We start from the raw sequence: 20,780 nt of genomic DNA, 5'->3' as shown, positions 1-20,780 counted from the left end.
TTTGGGCACCAGCGGGTCTTTCCCAGCACCAAATTTATACCTCTGGAGGCATAGAATGGCCCTAGTTAGGGTGGTTTGGGGTTCCCTCCCCACCCCCATCCCCCTTCAGATAAGCCTAGAAAGACAGCAAAGCCACATAGGGCAAGAAACACAACCAAGCCCATTCATGGGAACTGCTGCAGAAGAGCCACCAAGCACACCTTCACCAACGGCAACAGAGAAATAACAAGACTTCCCAGCACAACACCACAGATAATATTTGCCATTAGCTGACGTATCACCCAGACAAGTTTCTTATCCAAGTTCCAAGCCCCAGAGCAAAAAAAGGTAAGCCAGTACCTGACTGGAGAGAAAAAGGCCAAATCTGCTTCTTTCTAGAGTTCCCTGGAATAAGGACATGACTTCATCAGCAGCTGCATTACAAAGTGGACTGCATTTGCCCTGCAGCAAAAAAACTTAATACCCCCTCATCGGAACTGCAGACTTATCTTTGGAGGGTCTGTCTGTTCTGGAAATGCACGCAGTTGAGGCTGGCAGCCGTCCCACACCACACCTGCCCAAACATACATCTGCTCTGCATCAAAGCAGCACAGAGCTCCTACAGGTGGATTTGGTTTGGGTCTCAGTGACTGCCTGGGGAGGATTTCCCCTTAAGGAGCCCCCTCCTGCCTCCCATGGAAAGCCAAGCCCACAGAGCTGATGGAGCTGGGCTAGGTACATCTCTTGGGGTACCATTCATGGAACAACAGAGCATGAGCTTGGAGAACAAGAAGCCTGTACTCAAGGTTTCTGGTCAAGATTAATTTTTTATTACCAAATCCAAGGCTCAGCTGTTAATGCTGAGAGTTCAAGTTCTTGGAAATTTAATTCCTCAGTTGAAGCTGAACACAGAGGAAAAGCAGCCAAACTCCCTAACCTGAATTTTCAGAGTAGGGGAAGAAAATCCTTCCCACACCCCTAACTGGGCCATATCCTGATCCTGCAGAACTTCAGCCACCACCACCGAGGAAACAATCTGCCTAGGCACACAGAGGAAAGTCCTCCCTGACCATCCCCATCCTCTGCCACGGCCAAGCCTCAAGCAACCAGGAGGTAGAATCATGTGGGCAGCCTCGCTGCATCCAAGCACTTCCCGCTCCAACGGGATCCTTCCGTGCATCTCATGGCTAGCTAACAAAGCTGATGCAAGCCACTCCGTAGCGCAAATGCCTAGCCTGTGATTGCATGAAGCTCTTATTTTTTGCAGACATCAATGAAAGCTCTATTATGGGTACAGCCGAATTGCTCTGCCACTCAGGAAGGAAGGTCAGAGAGCTCAGGGAAGCAGAGGGGTTGAAACTAGAGTGCAGACATCACCCACAATCAAAGCAGCTCTCATTTCCTCAGGTGATGCAGCCACCATCGCTCTGGGGTAGAGCACTGCCAGGGATTTTAGTACGAACCCAGAAGGGGACACCGAGCGAAGTCAGACAAGTAAACCCAAGACATTTTGGGTCTGGTTTAACCTGAGTAAGTATCCAAGGTCTCAGTACCCACCTGGCCTTTGCAGGAGAGCATGCAGACAGAAGATACGGTCCTTAGTGCTCCATGTATACTGAGAGCTCAGAGTTTTGAATGGTACCTGGATTTAGCTTGACAAAGCTGCAACGAGTCTGAAAACCAAGCTGAAAGCGTGGGCCACAGATCAAACCTAGCAAGCAGGTCATAGAGATAAACACCTGGAGATACCATTCCATGGGAGTCCATCCCATGGCGTTCACTACTGTGTAAGGTGAATATACCCCCCTTTCAAGGTACAACCAGGTGAAAGCCAACTACCAAAAGACCCAAGGAACAAATGCAACAGAAAGACCTGCATTTTCTCACTTCAGATTTTATTTAACTAGATTAGGAATTCCTATATCTTCCTCACTTCTACTGTGAAAGGCTCTAGGCATGAATTTTTCTTGCACTGGAAGACACTAGTTTGACAGCCCTAGTAAGAAATTCTTCGTGCACAGGAAGAGCAAAGGAAGCCCGCTGCCAGCCTAACACACATTATTTTAGCACCACTGTAGAGATTCAGGTCTCAGAGAAAAAAGATTGGTACCCAGACAGGCCTCAGGATCTCAGCTGAGGCCTCTACAGAGTAAACATGACAAATGCTCCACACCAAATCTCTTACCCTACCTGCTCAGCTGCATCCACCACAGCCGAGGTCTGTCCTCTCTTGCTGTCACATGCTCTTCCATCACTCCTCCATCTCCTTTTTTCAAGCCTAAGCTACAGCTTCAGTTTTCTGCCTTCTGCAGCTCAAAGATTTGGCTCCTGACCCTACATCTTGCATCTCCAAACCACAGTCACCTCCTGTCTTGATCTCAGCTTCCCAAGCCATTTGGGAACAAGTCTGTGCTCTGACAATAGCAATCTTGCATCATTTGCTTTCCTGTATCTATCTTTGAGCTATTTCCCTGGATTTGCTCTTCTGGGAATCAAATTCCTTCTTACCTTCCTTCTCTCAACAACTATTCCAGGCTGCTTTAGAGACTGCGTCCACCCCTTCTGCTCTGCAGTCGCAGCATCCTCAAATCCCAGCAGTTAACCCTGAGGAGCCCCTCTCTGCTATTTGAGCCTGGCACCCTGCGAAGCCAGGGCAGCTATAAAATTGATTTCTGCAGTCCCTGCCTGCAAAATGAAGTGAGCCACATTTACCCATCTTGCTTTAAGCACCTGGCCAAAGGCTTCCTGTATATAACTGATGGAGACGGGCAGCACCTGCCCATGACCCAACCCTTCAGACTTAAATCAGCACAGCTGTGAGACCCTGGAGCAATTGCCTCCTCATTTCAGGTGCTGTGAGGAAGCCAAGGAGATTGAGTTTGTATAAACCACTGGGAAGCAGTGCCCCACAGGTCCAAAGGACGTGACCCACTCTTTCCCCATAAAGCCAATGCTTCCTTCCTGGCTGTAGCGGTTTTTACCTTCAGCTTGGGGTTCAATCCACACCAGGCTGACCAAGGTGGCAGCTGCTACCATCACGTTGCAGCCAGCAAAAATGAAATGAACCTGGCGAATCGCTAATAGGGATGCAGGGCTAGAATTCATAAAGCCAGACCGAGAGAGCCTCCCCTCCTTCCCCAAACTGCTGAGTGCTAAATCTTCCCCTATCTGCCACGTCCATCATGCAGACTGTGGGCTTCAGCAGCTAGAGAGATCTGTTTCCTATAAATTTTCTGCACAGTGCCTACAACACTTGTAGTCTCTCTAAAATAATGATTTGGAGGGTGGATAGAGGAGAACAAACAGTTCAGATGAACGGTTTATCTGATGAATTTAGCCTCTTCTCCTGCTCCAGCAATATCAGGTGGACAAATCCAATTTCCTCAAATGCATTTGTTGTTTGAGTTTATTTGACAAATACTTCCCCAAACAATTGCCTCTACGTTCACTTAGCAAATATTTAAAATATGGACTGTGCTGTTTAGTGAATCCCCTGGCATTGCACGAGTCCCTAGCGGAGTGGAAAAGTTAGTTTTCCCCCCAATATTAGTTATTTCTGCATTTCAAATTAAATTTTTTGCCAGTTCTCATTCTTTTGCTGATAACACCAGATGATTTGGTGGTGCTTATTAGGGAAGGAGCTGGCCAGTTGTCTTCCGATGAAATCGAATTTTGCTGGAAAGCAATAACCCGTCGAAGCAGACACATTTCATCAGAAACGCCCCACAGTCAGATGTCTTGCAGCAGCTGAAGCATGGACGCCTGTGCAAATTCAGCTCCCAGAAATACCTGCTGGTTGCTTCCCCAGGATATGGCCGTATGGTTGTGTCAGTCACTTGTCAGCTGCCCATCTCCATTTGGGAAATTTTGGCCTGGTTGACCTTCTTTGAGCTGGGGAAGTCCTATGGCAGGCATGGGTCAGGATCCAGAATCCATAGGGGTCCAGGATCCATAAGGGATCCAGAATAATGCTGTCCCAAGCATTTTTTGTCCCATTTTTTTGGCCAAGGGAGCTGGGCTTAGGGGGACCTAACAGCAGCTTTCTGGTATCTGCAGGGGGCTTACCAAGAAGATGGAGCCAAAGGGTTAGCAGGAAGATGGAGATGGGAGACAACTGGCATCATCTGAAACACCCAGATATTAACAACCGGATATAACAACAGCGCCCATGAGAAGAGTCAAACAGAGGTGCAGGTTGCCCAGAGAGGTTGTGCAGTCTCCATCCTTGGAGGATTTCAAACCCTGGTCTGATCTCAAAACTAACCCTGCTTTGAACACGATGTTGGGACTAAAGGCTTCCTGAGCCCCTTCCCACCTGAATTGTTCCAGTCTGTGACCCTCGGAAACCCTTTACCAGTACAGATGAAGCTAACAATGATGGTTACACAGAGTGGCAGCAGAGTTTGAGGGATATAACATCATACCTTGGGTAATGTGTGTTTCTAGAATTGCTAGTTCATAGCAAAATGGAGTGGTGGTGGGGAATAAATCCATTTTTGCTCCAAACTGGACCAAACCCAACATGTGAACAAATGCTGAGGGACCAACATCTGCATTTCAGCAAACTCAGCTACAAGACTAGAGAAAATCATTTCAGACCTAGAGAAAATCAGTTTCTAGGCCCCGTGATTACAGAGAAAAAACTCAAGAGCCTTAAGAGTTCAACCAGAACCAGAAGGCAAATAAAAAGAAATCACAATTCATTATTCATCAAAATCTTCTCCAATCTGTTTTAAGACCATGTCAGGATATTTTAGCACTGCAGGTATCAATAGCGGTTAAAAAAAAAAAAAAAACACCCTGCAAATGTGACTTTGAAATTTGCTTCTCGTGATTTTTTTTTTTTTTTTCTGCCAGTAAAAATCTCATTGCTTAAATGTTCTTGGAAAGGTACCAGGGAAAGGTTGGGAATATCGCCCAAGCAAATTCACTTAAGAATTCAAACAAACACATGAGGACACAATTTTGCTTTTGTCACCCAGCTCTGGAGAAGAGCTGAGCGGTTGGGAAGAGGGCAGTAAAAGAACAAATGCTTCATTAAACCTGTTTTTGGGCAGAAGAACAACAGGCAACCTATTACTGGAAACAGCCTTTCCCGCTCTTTAGTCAACCAGGAGCCTTTGAACGCCAACGTTGAGTTGGACAGCAGCTCTTCATATCCCCCTTATTTATTTTGCGACTCGGAGGGACGCAGCCAGGACAACCCATCCTTCTGAGCCACGTACCAACGCGGGAGAGGCAGGAATTTCACATTTTCACTCCACAAACTCCCACCCGCTGCCAAGATCAGCAAACGACACACGAGCACACCAGGCAGGCAGGCAGACAAACAAAAAGAATAAAACAGGCTTTCTGAGACACGGTGAATTCCTTCCCTGATCACCAGAGCACTTTTTTCATCCAAAAAAAAAAAAAAAAGGGGGGGAAAAACAAAAAGAGCACTAGGTGGTAACTCTGGCAGGGGATTTTTTGCTTGTTTTGTTGTTGTTTTTTTAACCTTCAGCCCAACTGTGTCAGACATTCACAGGATAAGGAGAGAGATGATGGTTAGGGTTTTAACTCATAGCTCCATGGTAAGGGCTCGCTTTTGGATGCGGGTCCAAATCCCTTCCTTGCCACGGGGTGAGGCAAAACACCAGCAACCATGCTTCAAGAACCACCAAGTTTTTCTGGGCTGAGCTGCCTGGCAGCTCTCCTACCAAAAATTGGGTTGTCAGCCAGGCATGGACCAGCACCATGCCTCCAGCAACCACCCAGATCTTTGGCTCCTTACCTCCAGGGAGATGTTCATTTGGAAACACCTCCCACCAGCCCATCTCTGGGTCTCACCAAGTTGAAAGAAATTGGACATACAGCTCTGAGAAGAGATTGTTCCAATCCTCTGTCCCTGGGAAAGGTAGTTTTTGTTAGACGCCTCAGAGAAGCCATGCTTTGTTCACAGGGGCTGCAATTGCTCCTGGATGTCCTCTAATCCCTGGCTCCATCTCTGACTCAGCCCACTGTACAGAATACTCCTTAATGGACTGGCTCACTCCAGCTACATGCTTTATATCTCTTTAGCTCCATGAGCAGATGGAGTCGAGGGACAGCAGGATTTATATCTCTTGCTTGAGTTGCAGCTTGGCTAGGTGGAAATAAAAAACGAGCAAGAACGAGGAAATGGCATCGTAACAGCATTTACCTCATGGGCTTTGGAGCCTCTATATTCTACCTGGGTAGTGTTTGCAGTTGTCAGTATTAATCCTGTGCCTTCCTCCCCAGCTGAAGAGGAGGAGGCCCAGAGGGACGGTTCTCCTCTCTAGACCATCTGATGGATGGAAGGGAGTTTCCAGAAGCACGGTGAAATATTCAGCTGGCGGAGTCTGTTCATCAGTGCCGATTGATACCGGCAGATAATCTGGCCCAGACCATTTCCTTCAGGGCACGCAAAAGAAAACCAGGAAATGCTTCTGACCTCCGAGGGCTTTAACGGGAGAGAAAAGGAGGCAGAAGTATGAAAGCAAGCAGGGAGATTGACAAGGGCTCTGGAAGAAGCAGCACAATAGGCTCTGAAACTCCTTACCTTTCTCTGCGTTTCATGCAATCAGGGGGGGAAAGGAAAAGCAGGAGAGGGAGGGAATTATAATGAACGCAAAAGCTTCCCGATTAATTAATTACCCATTTTATTTTGTGAAAAGGAGGCTAGAAATATCCACGTCTGCTCCACTTGGAAGGCAACCCTGGCGCTTGCTCTGAACATCGTCCGACCCACCCCCCCCCGCCCGCCTGTGTGCAGGGATAATTAATCCATTACGGGATGGAACATGCCGCGCCGCCGTAAAAAAGAGAGATCTATTTCTCCTTTGCTTTTCCCCTCCTCCCCGAAGAGACATCTGAAACGTATCATGTAATAAATGTTTCTTGGATGGAAGGAGAGGTATTGTTCTCTTGCTGTGGAAACAATCCCGCCGGTGAGGCCAGCCAGGAGGGAGCAGGGCCGGATACTTCACTCGGCAGCTCTTACGGTATCCTGTATGGCAGGGCAGCCTCCAAAGGACACATTTCACCATATTCCCTCTGCAAAGCAGCGCTCGGAAGAGAGCAGGGGGAACTGGCTCCGAGGGAGGGAGGTGAGCCCAGGCTGCTCCTCGAGGGTCAACGGTGGGCCTCCCCCTCCGGCAAAGGCATCCATGGGGCTGCCAGACATGCAATGGGACACCACTGGGACCGGGGAGGTGGCCCAGAGTCCATCACAAGACACCCAACAGAGCATCTCCAACCAAGCCTCTCCAACCCCAAATCCAAGCCACTGCAAATAGCACAGCCCTCTCCATCATCCCCTGCCCACGTGTGGCCTGGGGTGGCATCAGCCTTTCTACAGGCCCCCCCCTCCTCCAGTTCTACACCCGCCTCTGATCCAAAGGACCTAGAAATGAACCACGGTGGACTCAGGGTTTCCAGCTATAATAGACTTGATCATCCTCCAACAAGTATTGTGGGTTTTTTTCTATTCCTGGCCACCCATGGTTGCTATTCCTTCATCCCCCACGGAATCTGGGGTGAGATATTTCGCCCTTAATGCACCTTTTTCACCCTTCCCGCCTGCCTGCTACCCTGCCACACACTCAGAAGGACAGGAGCTCCCTTTTCTCATGCTCAAATCACACACAGCACAACGCCTGCTTCATCAGGGTATGGATTTTCCTGTCCTCTCTAATTAAAAAAAAACCGCATGCTGTGCTCTTCATGCCCCTTTGCTTGTATTTACGTGGAGCACAACAAGCCATTACATGAAAGGTTGCTTGAGGAGGATGGGGTAGGTTGTCTGTTACCTGCCCGAGACCCTTTGCTCTGCGGTGGTTTGGTACCCTCAAAGCATGGAAATTGCATGAGATCACAACTACCCAGCGCTGATCTCACCCCTGATCCCAGCATCCCATTTGCATCGGTTTATCAGAAACATTTCTCCTTTCTGCTGACATCCAAATATTCTTGGCATGAAGGAGCCGCTGACATTTATTCCTGAATTGCCACATTGCAGGAGTTTTGGCTAAGAGTCACGTTACATAGGAAGAGAGAAGGGACCTTGTTACTTGGTGAAGATATGTCTTCTACAGTCTATCAGTCTAGATTAGACTTGGGTCACTTCCTCTATTCATTTCCCCAGCTGATTTTTTTTCTTTTTTTTTTTAGGGCTCTTTCAAAGAAATACTTGAGCTCAGTACAATGTTCTTGATTGCAACCAGAACTGGTTGAAAAATGCTGAACTAATTGAAAGAAATTTTCTTTTTCATTCCTTCCTCAAAACATTTCCAGGGTTTTTGGTCAGTACTTGGAACTGTGAAAACCCCCCCGGGGCTCCACTGTACAACAGCAAAAGTTTTTTCCACAGCGTCAGCAGCATTTTGAAAGCCTGCGAGTTGATCTTACGGCTGCAAAATGACTTCCCTGTCTATCAAAGACAGAGGGATGTCACAACGTCTCTTTAAGTTTTCAGCAAGACATCCCTCACACCAACATCCAGGTCATGGAGAACAGTTCCCCATAGCTCTCCCGAAGCTCTCTAAGAGCAGTTAGCATCATGAATGCTCTCTGCTGCATGGGGAAACTGAAGCATGGGCTGGCAGTGGCTCCCACAGCAGTGGAGACCTGCCACCTCCCAAATCCCCATGCGGAGTTCAACACACTAAACCATGATGGGGTGTCCTACCGCCTGCTACACACAAACCTCCACATCCACCTTTAAATGCGTGCCAGCCGGCCCCAAAGCCCCAGTGCATGGCAAAGCCCGGTGAGACCAGCCATTCCTCTACCCCATCCTCTCCTCTTGAGGCTCTCACTGGCCTGTTCCTCCTCACCAGCACCTTTCTCCACGGCTCCCAGGAAGATGCCGTTTTCCATCTCAAACAAGAAGCAAAACAAACAACCACACGCCCAAGGGTGCCCAGGCTCTCTGGCAGAGGGGAGAGGTTTCTGCATTTGCTCATTTTCTTCCCTGTTGAATTAACACCAGCTAAACAATCTCCTTTCTTCCCTGTCCGCTTCTCCTCCAAGCAGCTCCCCCCTTTTCTTTCTTTTCCGTTTCAACTACCTCGAGCAGAAGGCCCTTGGAGGCACTAACGACTTCAAAGACACCAGGTCCAATGTGCGGCAAGTGATAAAAACCTACACAGCATGTGTTGGGCAAATTAATATCCCCTCCAGAGCCACCGGCTCCTCAGTCCCAGCAGCACTATAATGAGATGTTAGGCTGAAGGGGAGGGGGAACGTGATGCAGAAGGGGAGATGTGTTTAATGTATGCAAATTGACTAGCATGCAAATTGCCGCTAAGTTAAAAATAACACGTTGCATGAGGAGTCCGTCTTCTAAAAACATTTGTTTATTCATTAGGGTAATATCTAGTATAAGTCTCCTCACTTCCTTCCACATCAAGTGCTCACTTTTCGGGAAGTTAGCGTTTTGCAGGTTTGGAGGGCAGCTGCGGTTTCCCACCCATCTCGGCCACCGCACAGCAACACCAGCTCCTTCCCCTGCCCTTTCCTTCCCTCCTGCTCACAGGTTGCAGGGATGAAAGTCACCTTTCCTCATAAGGGGAGAAAAGTGAGGAACCTCAAGGACAAAAGCCGTCCCAGCCGCCCAGACCGGGCTCCCGCTAGCCGGAGCCTTCCCCAGGGCTGGACCACAGCATCTGGCCAAGCTGGGCTTGGCTCAGGGTGGCCAAATTGCATCAAAGGCACGATGCCAGCCTCGGCTTCCGAGAAATCACAGTGGGAACTCCTCCCTCCCAGCCTGAGCTCTGCACGGCAGCCTTTCCTCCTGAAGGCTCGACACAATTAATTAATATTAGAGTCCTACCAGCGACGTTAAGCGCTGGGATAGTTATTGAGAGAGGCCAGTGCATCAGACGAATCCTGGCTGACTGATCCCATGGCGAATCCACTGCTGATCACGTCTGGCGTTGCAGAGGAGCAAGGGGGTCATCAAATGATAAGCACAGTAAGGACGGTAGCTTGCCATGTCAAGACAACGGCTGCAGATTGAGTCTTGCTGCCTGGGGAGGCATTCGGACACTGAAACCACTTGCTTTGTCCAGCATTTTGATACTGAGGTTCTCTGTTTGCTGTAGGTTTAGGAAGGATCCCAAGTGGGAAGTACTTGTCTCCTACACACATCTAGAGTTCTTCATCCCACCTTGCTGGAGCACATTAACACCTTGGAGTCTTCAGACACGCAATGCCTTGGGAGGTGGAGGTGGGGGGATATCTGTTGGACTGAAACACAGAGACAGAGGGAGCCCTGGCAAGCCACAAAGGTCTTACACACAGTTGATGGTGCAGAAGAGGAACGACAACTAGACAGAAGCTCCAGCTACCCCCAAACAAGAGAACAATGCAGGCAAAATTCTGCTTTAGCTGTAACAAATGGGCCTGGGTCAGAGCTGCCACGGCTGGACTGTGTCCAGGTCCCAGAGCAGCATGTTCTGGGGTTCCTTTTTTTGATCATTTATTATTACTCAGCCAAAAACTGACAAAGTTACAGTGCTAGTACAACCCTCCAGCACCTGCCAATAAGCAGGAGATTTATTACTTCACCAGTTAACGACTCTGCCCCTCTCGGGAACCTTATTCTTCTGTCCTGTGCATGGTAAGAGCTGTAAAAATCATAGAGAGACTAAAAGGAGTCTAACGGCAGCAATTAGCATTACTTATTTTTTTTCAGCTAGAATCCTAAGTCAGTGCAGCAACAGATATTCACACTGCCAAGAACCAGGCTTACCCTTCAAGGGGCAGCTGGGCAAAGAGAGAGACTGCGCTGAGATGCAGGCTGCTCCTCTGCTGCCCCACCAAGGGACAGACCTGCGCAGGGACGGCGATGGAAATCCATCCTCTTCGCAGCAAGGGTAGATTTAAAGTGATTGGGTTAAACTGCATTAACCTCTGTGTGGACATGGTCACTCCAGATTCAAGTGGCCATTGCTCAGTTTAATGGGAGCCACTTCAATTTGACCTAATTCGCTACCTGAGTAAATAAACCAAACCAAATGAAGGTTAATGACTACGAACGAGTGCCTCCCCAGAGGAGAGCGATCCACTCGGAGCTTACTTATCAAGTCAACACAGATTAACAACAGCTGACCAGCAGAGACTATCTCTCATCCCTCTGCCTGCAGAGCTCAGAAGAGCTATGATATCAGAAGAGCCCACTGGGTGGGAGCAAGACACCGAGAGTCATGGGGTGACCCTTAATTAAGGCAGGAGCAAAGATCACAAGTCGGGTCAGCAAGGACACTTACCCCGGCTACACAACATCTTAATTCCAGGAGCTCTTACCTAAACCAAGAAGTTTAAACACTTCAAGATGTGGGAACAGAACAGGACAGAGAGAAGATGCTCATGCAGCCATTTCCCACGCACAGCAGCGTGGCAGAGCACCACACAGAGCAGCTCCCTCCAGTTGCCAAAACTACCGTCAGCTGAAGACAGCTGAAGTTCTAGACTTGTCATGAAGATGCGGGTAACACTGCAATGCCAGCGACCACCCTGTATCACCCAATCTCCCTCGCTGGGGAAGGCTGGAAGAGACAGGCTCTTCAACCCTCATACAGATGGGATGCTACAACAGCGAGGAGCACACCAACAAACTCAGGTGTGATGTGGGTGATGGTAAATCAGCATCAAGACACAGGCCGCCAGGCAGCAAAATGGCATTAAACAGATTCATAGATGGTAAATAAAAAAAAAAAACCAAATAAAAAAAACAAATAAAAAAAAAACCCACAAAAAAAAAAAAAAAAAAAAAAAGAAAACCCAACCCAAACCCAGATACTACAGGGACAAGGCAGAGAGATACCTTCAATTCCTCTCTTCCAGCTACTGTGGATGCTGTGCACGAGGGGACTGGACAACAAGAGGGGCCAGACCTTCATAATCGCTCCACAGGGCACCTGATGATGATGACAATGGAGCCAGGGTTAGATGAACCACTGGTCTGGCTCAATGAGGCACTTCTGTTGCAAATGGTGTGGCTTGCAGGCTGCTCTTCCCCACTTCACTCCATCTCCAAGCCTTCTGGCCACCAGACAGCACATCCCCATGCCTGTGGCAGGCAGGAGTCTCTCGCCTGTCTGTCCAGAAGAGGATGGAGAATGGTACTTACATGACAGCAGCTGCTCTTTCAACTTTCCCTGAGCTCATCCAAGTCAGATGTTCTCCCAGGGCAATGCCCCTCTCCCTACCCCGTGCTCCTTCCCCCCGCCACCCCCCAAGTTTGTCATTCCCAGCAACATGCCCCCAGTGGTGACCGAGAGCTGGTGGCTATATTTTCTGTCACTGAGGGTCAGGGTGAATGATCCTGCCAGGTGGTGCCTTTTTTCAGAGGATGAATAGTGACGGAGCACAGCGTGGCCCTGAATCTCAATGAGCTGCCACCCTACAGCACGGGTTCACCGATGTTTTCCCAGTGTCAATCACACATAAATAGATTATCCTTCCCAGCCTGCAGCACGTGGGCTGCCTCCCTCTCCCATTCATGAAGCCCCACCAGCTGCTGGTGAGAAAATGCAGAATAAGGAGTACGTTTAGGTGTTGTGTGGTGCTACACCCACTCCCTTCACCACACACCCAGGTTGGAGGTACCTTCCTGAGTGTAGGAGCTTCTCCAGGAGCTCCAGGGCTCCTAAACCCATCACAGAGCTCATCTAATCCCAAAGGCCATTTAATCCAGTTTGCTGCCTGGGATACCAAACTAGTTTGTTCAGCCAACAGCTACCGGTGAGAGCTGCTGTTGAGCTGTTGTGTGAAGACCACTCAGAGTTGCTAAGCAATTTGTTTCCCCATGAACTCAGTGTCTTCCATCAGCTAAGTCCTGCTCCAATTCCTTGACCTAAGGAATCTTAGGTTACACAGAATTACAGAATGATACGGGGTTGGAAGGAACCTCTGGAGATCATTTAGTCCAACCCCCTGCCAGAGCAGGGCCACTCAGAGCAGGTTGCACAGGAACGTGTCCAGGTGGGTTTGGAATGTCTCCAGAGAAGGAGACTCCCCCACCTCTCTGGGCAGCCTCTGCCAGGGCTCTGCCACCCTCACAGGAAAGAAGTTCCTCCTCATGTTTAGATGGAACTTCCTATGTTCCACTTTGTGCCCGTTCCCTCTTGTCCTGTCCCTGGGCACCACTGAAAAAAGACTGGCCCCATCCTCTTGACACCCGCCCTTTAAGTATTTATAGACGTTGATCAGATCCCCCCTCAGTCTTCTCTTCTCCAGACTAAAAAGACCCAAGTCCCTCAGCCTTTCCTCATCAGAGAGATGCTCCAGGCCCCTCATCATCTTTGTAGCCCTCTGCTGTCCCCTCTCCAGCAGTTCCCTGTCCTTCTTGAACCAGGGAGCCCAGAACTGGACGCAGTGCTCCAGATGGGGCCTCCCCAGGGCAGAGCAGAGGGGGAGCATGACCTCCCTTGACCTACTGGCCACACTCTTCTTGATGCGCCCCAGGATGCCATTGGTCTTCTTGGCCCCAAGGGCACATTGCCGGCTCATGGTCATCCTGTTGTCCACCAGGACTCCAGGTCTTTTTCCTCAGAGCTGCTCTCCAGCAGGTCAGCCCCCAACCTGTCCTGGTGCTGGGGGTTATTCCTCCCCAGGTGCAGCACCCGACACTTGCCCTGGTTGAATTCCATCAGGTTCTTCTCTGCCCAACTCTCCAGCCTGTCCAGGTCTCTGTATGGTAGCACAGCCTTCTGATGTGTCAGCCACCCCTCTCAGTTTTGGATCGTCAGCAAACCTGCTGAGGGTACCTTCCATCCCTTCATCCAGGTCATTGATGAAGGTTAGGAAGGTCCTACGGTTAGGGGACAGTCAGCCAGCTGTCCCAGGCCAAGGACAGACCAACCTCTCCTCGCTTAGATGAATATTCTTTTTTCTTCCATTCACGAGCACCAATTATTGCAGTAGGGGCTGCAATCTTGAGATTTAAAGGTTAGAGTATCTTGGCTGGTGAATTTGAGCTCACCCTAAATTAGGTAGCGGTATCAGGAATTCCTGCTTTCTCCACAAGGTCTGTTCTCTGAACAGCCTGGATATGCTCCCCGCCAAACGGCACAAACTGGAATGCTTCCTAATTAACTGCACGGGGAAAGATTAAAAATTCCCTGCTCTCCCTGATCCTGCAAAAGTCAGAGATGCAAAGAAAGACACCGCGCAAGCCTGACACAGGGGGCAGGGCAGACGGAGCAGCCGTGGTCCTCACCAGGAGGACAGTGTCAGCATAATCACCTGGGGCACGTTAGGTGGACGTTTTTATGAGGCGGAGCAAGCCCAACAGGACCAAATAGCAGGGCCTGGAAATTAGGAGCGTCACAGCTCGAAGCACAAGGATGTGCTCTGTGAAGCTCTAATTGCACGATGCTGGGCAGCAGGCTGGACCGTCAAACAGCTGGCAGAGACAACGCGGTCACCTCCAGGCCTGCTGTTACCTGACCCGGGTGCTTCGACCACGGCATCCTTTTCCAGATCCATTAATTCCTGCCAAGCCCAGCATCTCTGAAGAACGGCAGAGAGGAAACAAGGCAGCTTGCTGATGCCCATCACATCCCGCAGCCCAAAGCCTGCACTGAGATTCAGAGAGGATCTGATTTTTGAAAGGATCTGCTACAGCCCGTGACCTTTCACTCGGGATCACGAAGGTCACAGCCAAAGGAGACGCCGGGCTCTTCGTGTCTGTCATTTTTCCAGCTTCTTGCTGGGGCCGTTTCATCGCGGCTGCTCTGGTTGCAGGAGCCGTTTCTCGGTTCAGCTCCCAGCTTTCCTCCCTGCTGTCCAACCACTATGATGGGGAAATCAAGGTACCACGGCAGTAATGAATTATTGCTCACAAAAAGTGAAATGGGCCCCGAAGATCCAGGGTGAAGCGACCTCCATGAATATCTTCACACAGGCTTCCTTTGAGGATTCGGTGTCTAAGCACCGAGGCTGCACGGTAAACCAGAGATTAATGCAGAGCAGAACAGAGTGTTCCTAGGCGAGAATACAAAGCAGAGTGAAGGCTACCTTGTCATGTCTTCAGTTCCTTCCCCATACTTTTATTTTATTTATTTATTTGAGGAAAATCTTCCTAAGTCCAACTTCCAGCTTTCAATTCTGACTTGGTAAGAAAGAATGCTATAGTAACCTCCCTCCCGTGCAGGAAAGCAAAGCTCCCGGATAGACAAGCCCCCAGCAGACGTTCCAGGCAGCCAACACACCTTCCCTCACACCGCTTCCAGAGGGTCTGGCTGGGCAGAGTCACCCGGGAAATCCCATACTTCAGTCCTGGCAATGGAGAGGGAGATGCCTGTGGGCTCCTGTTCTCGGCAGGTAGAAATACATCAAGCCCCTGCTGCAGGATAGACCCAGCTCACGGGATTTTTCTTTCCCTGGAACTAGAAACCTTTCTATCAGTCACACAGATTTCCTTTAACTGTGCTGGTTTTCCTCAAAACTTCTGCCCTTTGCTCTGGTGTCAACCACACCAGAAATTTTCCAACTATATTGACCCGTGCTGAAAACTACGCCTTAATGCCCGTCATCTGCGCTTAGGGAGTCGCACCCCATGAACAACTTTGACCCTTAGCAGGAACCGAGGAAGGTGTTTTGGGATCACTGTTCCACCCTGGTCCAAAATGCGGCCAGAGAAGCAGAGCCAAGAACGAGCAGGCAAGGAGAGCGCTGCGTGGTGGGGTTTCACATCGCATCTTGGCAGCAGGCAATTTATGCGAGTCCTTCTTGGCACAACCTCCTCTGTGCCTTAGTCTGCTTATAAAACACTCTGAAGGCCAGTCAAAAGCAGTTGCTACAGAATATTGTTTTCCTTTCAGAAAAAAAAAAAAAAAAATGTTTTCAAGGTCTTTCCCCTTGCACCCACACAGCACAGAATTATCTCCCAGAAGATGCTGGTAGATGTTCGCATGCCCTGCGGCGAGCCATAGCGGACAGCTTCCACCACACTTTGGTGCCCAAGCAGAGACCCCACACTAACGAGGGCGGGTCGATCAGTTGGTAAATATGTCCTGCCCAACAGCTTCATTTTGGGTGTCAAGAGGATGGGGCCAGTCTTTTTTCAGTGGTGCCCAGGGACAGGACAAGAGGAAATGGGCACAAACTTGAACATAAGATGTTCCATCTAAACATGAGGAGGAACTTTGAGGGTGGCAGAGCCCTGGAAGAGGCTGCCCAGAGAGGTGGTAGAGTCTCCTTCTCTGGAGACATTCAAAACTCACCTGGACACGTTCCTGTGCAACCTGCTCTGGGTGGACCTGCTTTGGCAGGCTTGGACTAGATGATCTCCGGAGGTTCCTTCCAACCCCAGATCATTCTGTGATTCTGTGATTCATTTTATTGAGCCTGCCTCATCCACGTTTCACAACCAAGCACACTGCAGAGTATCTACGGCAAAGGTGTTTCATTAGGATAACACAGATTTTGAAGCTTTTATTTTTAATGGACAAGACGTGAGGTACCACTTGCAGTGGGCAGGTTGTGGAAGGTGGAGCATCTCTGGTCCATGCAAGGAGGCAGCAGGGAGAGGCGACCCATACAGCAAGGTAGCACAGGAGGGATTGGTGGCTGCAGCACAGGCTAAGCACTGGCGAGATGATACACCAAGAGGGAACACAGAGACGCAAACCCACTTGTGTCTGTTTTTTAAACTACAGCGAAGGGTAGGGAGCGCTCTCATGAATTTCGATGACGGAGGAGCTTGCACGCCAATGCAAGGTCTGGCTCTGACCTACTGACATTTCTGCAAGCCCACGGTTCCTGCACAAGGGCTGTCACTTTAAATTTGAATTGCCTGATTTTTCCATCACAACAGCCTGATATTTCTTGCTCACGGAGAATAAATATTTACAAACCTTAACTCTCGCCAACAAAGGCATTCTGTTCCAGAATTTTCAGGGGCTTTTGTTCTTTTTTTAAACAGTTTTAGAAATTGTTGCCCAACACTTTGATTTCTGTTATTAAAACAAGCGGCACCATAAAACAGATGTACGAATGAGAGGACGGGCCACAGAAGCTCACTGTTAACGTTCAAGGATTTTCAGCGACGCAGTGGAAAACGGCTGAGAGCATTCGCAAGCAACGTGAAGGATAATAGCACAGTAACTCCAGGCAAGGACAGGTCACCAATCTGTAGGAAATACATCTTCTTGGTAAACTAATGGGGGGAGGGGGGTTTCAACAATTTCATGCTAGCAAATGTGAGGTTGTAAACAGATTTTTAGAAAAAAATAAAATAATTCAAGACAAACACCCACTCAACGCGGCAGCATTGCTCCTCCAGCCAAAGAAGCTGACTCCACACTACCCAAACATCTAGAGAGCTGCAAACAAAAACTGAGCCCAGGGAAGAAGCAACCAGCTCGCCATTTAACAAGCATTTGTCATCTCCAAGTCCTTGACAACCCACATGCATGCAACATCATCTCCAAGCGCAACGCACTTTACTGGGACATAGAAGAGGGTTTACTGAACCCCTTTTGGGGCAGCAAGCAAAGGTCAGGGTAGACATCTGGTTAAACACAAGCTTCCAGCATCAAGCTGAGGCCAAACCAGACTTTCTCTGCCTGGTGGAGTATAGAGAGAGTTGTGTTTCACATTGGTACTCGGTGCTGGCAAGAACATTGTGTCCAGTTTTTGTATTCACACTTCCAAAAAAAAATGTGTCAGAAATGGAGAGTTCAGATAATAGCTGCAATAATAATTTAGGGTGTGAAAAAACAGCCTTAAGGTGAGAACCTTAAGGAGTTCAGTCAATTTGGTTTCCAAAGAAGAAGGTTAAAAAGCAAGTTGACTCTGGTCCATGCATTCCTACACACTACAATTTCTGATATTAGTGGCTCTTTAATCTTGCTAACTGCAATCCAATGACCGGAGGCTGGAGCTTGAAACATCCAAAAACGGACCTTAGGTGAAAATTGTTGCCATATGAGTCTGTGAGACTTAGATGTCTTTCCAGAAGAGATGTTCTCAGCAAAGGGAATCACATAGAGATTGGGATTGGAAGGGACTTCTGGAGATCATCTAGTCCAACCTCCTGCCAGAGCAGGGCCACCCAAAGCACAGGAACGTGTCCAGGTGGGTTTTGAATCTCTCCAGAGAAGGAGACTCCACCACCTCTCTGGGCAGCCTCTTCCAGGGCTCTGCCACCCTCAAAGGAAAGAAGTTCCTCCTCATGTTGAGATGGAATTTCCTTTGTTCCAGTTTGTGCCCATTGCCTCTTGTCCTGTCACCAGGCACCACTGAAAAGAGCCTGACTCCATCCTCTTGACACCCACCCTTTAGATATTGATGAGCCTTGATGAGATCCTCTCTTAGTGTTATCTTCTCCAGACTAAAAAGAGCTGCGACCCTCAGCCTTCCCTTGTAAGAGAGATGCTCCAGGCCCCTCATCATCTTTGTAGCCTCCACTGGACTCCCTCCAGCAGTTCCCTGTCCTTCTGGAACTGGGAAACCCAGAGCTGGGCACAGTGCTCCAGATGGGCCTCACCAGTGCAGAGCAGAGGGGGAGGATGACCTCCCTCGACCTGCTGGTCACACTCTTTTTAATGCACCCCAGGAGACCATTGGCCTTCTTGGCCACAAGGGCACATTGTTGGCTCATGGCCACCCTGTTGTCCACCAGGACTCCAGGTCTTTTTCCTCAGAGCTGCTCTCCAGCAGGTCAGCCCCCAACCTGTACTGTTGCAGGGGGTTATTCCTCCCCACGTGTCACACCCTATGCTTACCCTGGTTGAACTTCTTTAGGTTCCTCTCTGCCCAACTCTCCAACCTGTCCAGGTCTTGCTGTATGGTGGCACGGTGTATCAGCCACTCCTCCCAGTTTTGTGTCACCAACAAGCTTGCTGAGGGTACACTCTGTCCCCTCATCCAGCTCATTGATGAATATGTTCAATGAGACCAGACCCAGTACTGACCCCTTGGGGAACACCATCAGCTACAGGCTTCCAACCGGACTCTGTAGCACTGGTCACAACCCTCTGAGCTCTGTCATTCAGCCACTTCTCTATCCACCTCATCTAACCTCATCCACCTCATCATTTCCACGCATCTAACCCAGAAGGGGAGGAGATCTCCAGCGTGTTCGCATTACAGTCGCTGCCAGAAGGGAGCAGCCAGAATGGGCAACCTGGCAGCTCCTGTGGACAGAGAGATGGAGAGACTGGGCTGGGAGCAAAGAGATAAATACTGGAGATAGATGATGCATTGCATACTCCACACACAATATATAGCTGCTTGACTCTATTAGGTAGATGGATGGCAGGGAATTTAAGAAGAGAAATAGATTTTTTTACTAAGCTAATTAGCTAAAAAGGCTTGTCTGGAAACACGGGCCCCATTGTGTCTGAAGTCTGCTGACACGCGGCTCGGAGCAACATTTTTCTTCCGTTATTACTCTGCCTCCCAGAGCATCCCTCCCAGGTGCACAGAGGGGGATGGTGATCCCTGCAGCAAACCACCAGCACCCAAGCCACCCAACAAGATGCTTCACTGACACAGTAAATGCGTGTGTGTGTGTGTATGTGTGTGTACACATATAGATGCACACGCTTGCATGTATGTGCATGCATCTACATATATACACAAAAATACATTACTTAAATATATTATATACAAGTATAGATTTTTTTATATATATATAAAATAAAAACAATTCAAGAGCAAAGATGGCAATCAAAACTGGTTTGCTGCTTCACGTTAGCCTACCCCTTAATTTAATAGCAAAACAGGGGGCACTTGATGAAACAGAAAGGCTGCAGGTTTGAGAGAAATAAAAGAAAAATACGACCTGACCCAGCACAGTCTCTTCTGGAATCCACCACCCCAGGAAGTCACGGAGACGCGCACCAGTGGAACAGACATTTTAAGGGACTGGATAATTTTATGAGCATTAATAACATTTGCAGCTATGCAAGCTAATAAAATGTTACAAGGGTAATCAAACTTCATGCTTCAATGTGTAAGCTGATCACCTGTGAGCACTGGGAAGGAATTTCCTCTCTGGTGCTGTTGCACTGAGCAAGTAGCCAGCTGCGCCACAGGGGCACTTTTTTGGAAAAAAAAAAATTTAAAAAAATTTAAAAATTAAAAAATCAGTGTCACTGCTGCTATTGCTATGTCTTTGATTTGGTTTCTCCTTCTGCAGTAGCTAGCAACCACCAAAGAGACTAAGCTCACAACATCAATGTGAATTTCGCTGTCAACCTCCTGAGGTTTCCTAGAGCAGTTTTGGGACAATGTATCTACCACAATCTGAAAATACTATTTTATTCTTGAAGGGTTGTTCCTGTACACTGGCAGCAGGCTTAAACCAAGAGGCAATGGGCACAAACTGGAGCAAAGGAAATTCCATCTCAACATGAGGAGGAACTTCTTTCCTTTGAGGGTGGCAGAGCCCTGGAAGAGGCTGCCCAGAGAGGTGGTGGAGTCTCCTTCTCTGGAGAGATTCAAAACCCGCCTGGACACGTTCCTGTGCTCTGGGTGTCATTCCAGGATGGCAGATCCCACGTTTACTCTTTACTGCTTCCATGCTGCACAAGTTGCGTTGGCCAACGAAACACTGGGCCTTCCATTAATGTTGCTCTGACCCCCATCACAGAAGAGCTGCAGATATTACCAGGTAAACTTGGCAGCTTTTGACATGGGGGCATGATGGAACATAGCAGAAGTGTCAAAAATAGTCCTTCCACTTAAAAAATAACCAACACACGAGTCCACAGACAGAAGTGCAAAGGGCTGAAGAGGACTACTGTGTGCTGTCAGGCACTTGGTGAGGTAACACAAAAGGT

Source organism: Numenius arquata, chromosome 9, assembly GCF_964106895.1.
Source record: "Numenius arquata chromosome 9, bNumArq3.hap1.1, whole genome shotgun sequence".
In the NCBI taxonomy this organism is placed as follows: Eukaryota; Metazoa; Chordata; class Aves; order Charadriiformes; family Scolopacidae; genus Numenius; species Numenius arquata.
This window is presented reverse-complemented; position numbering follows the sequence as displayed.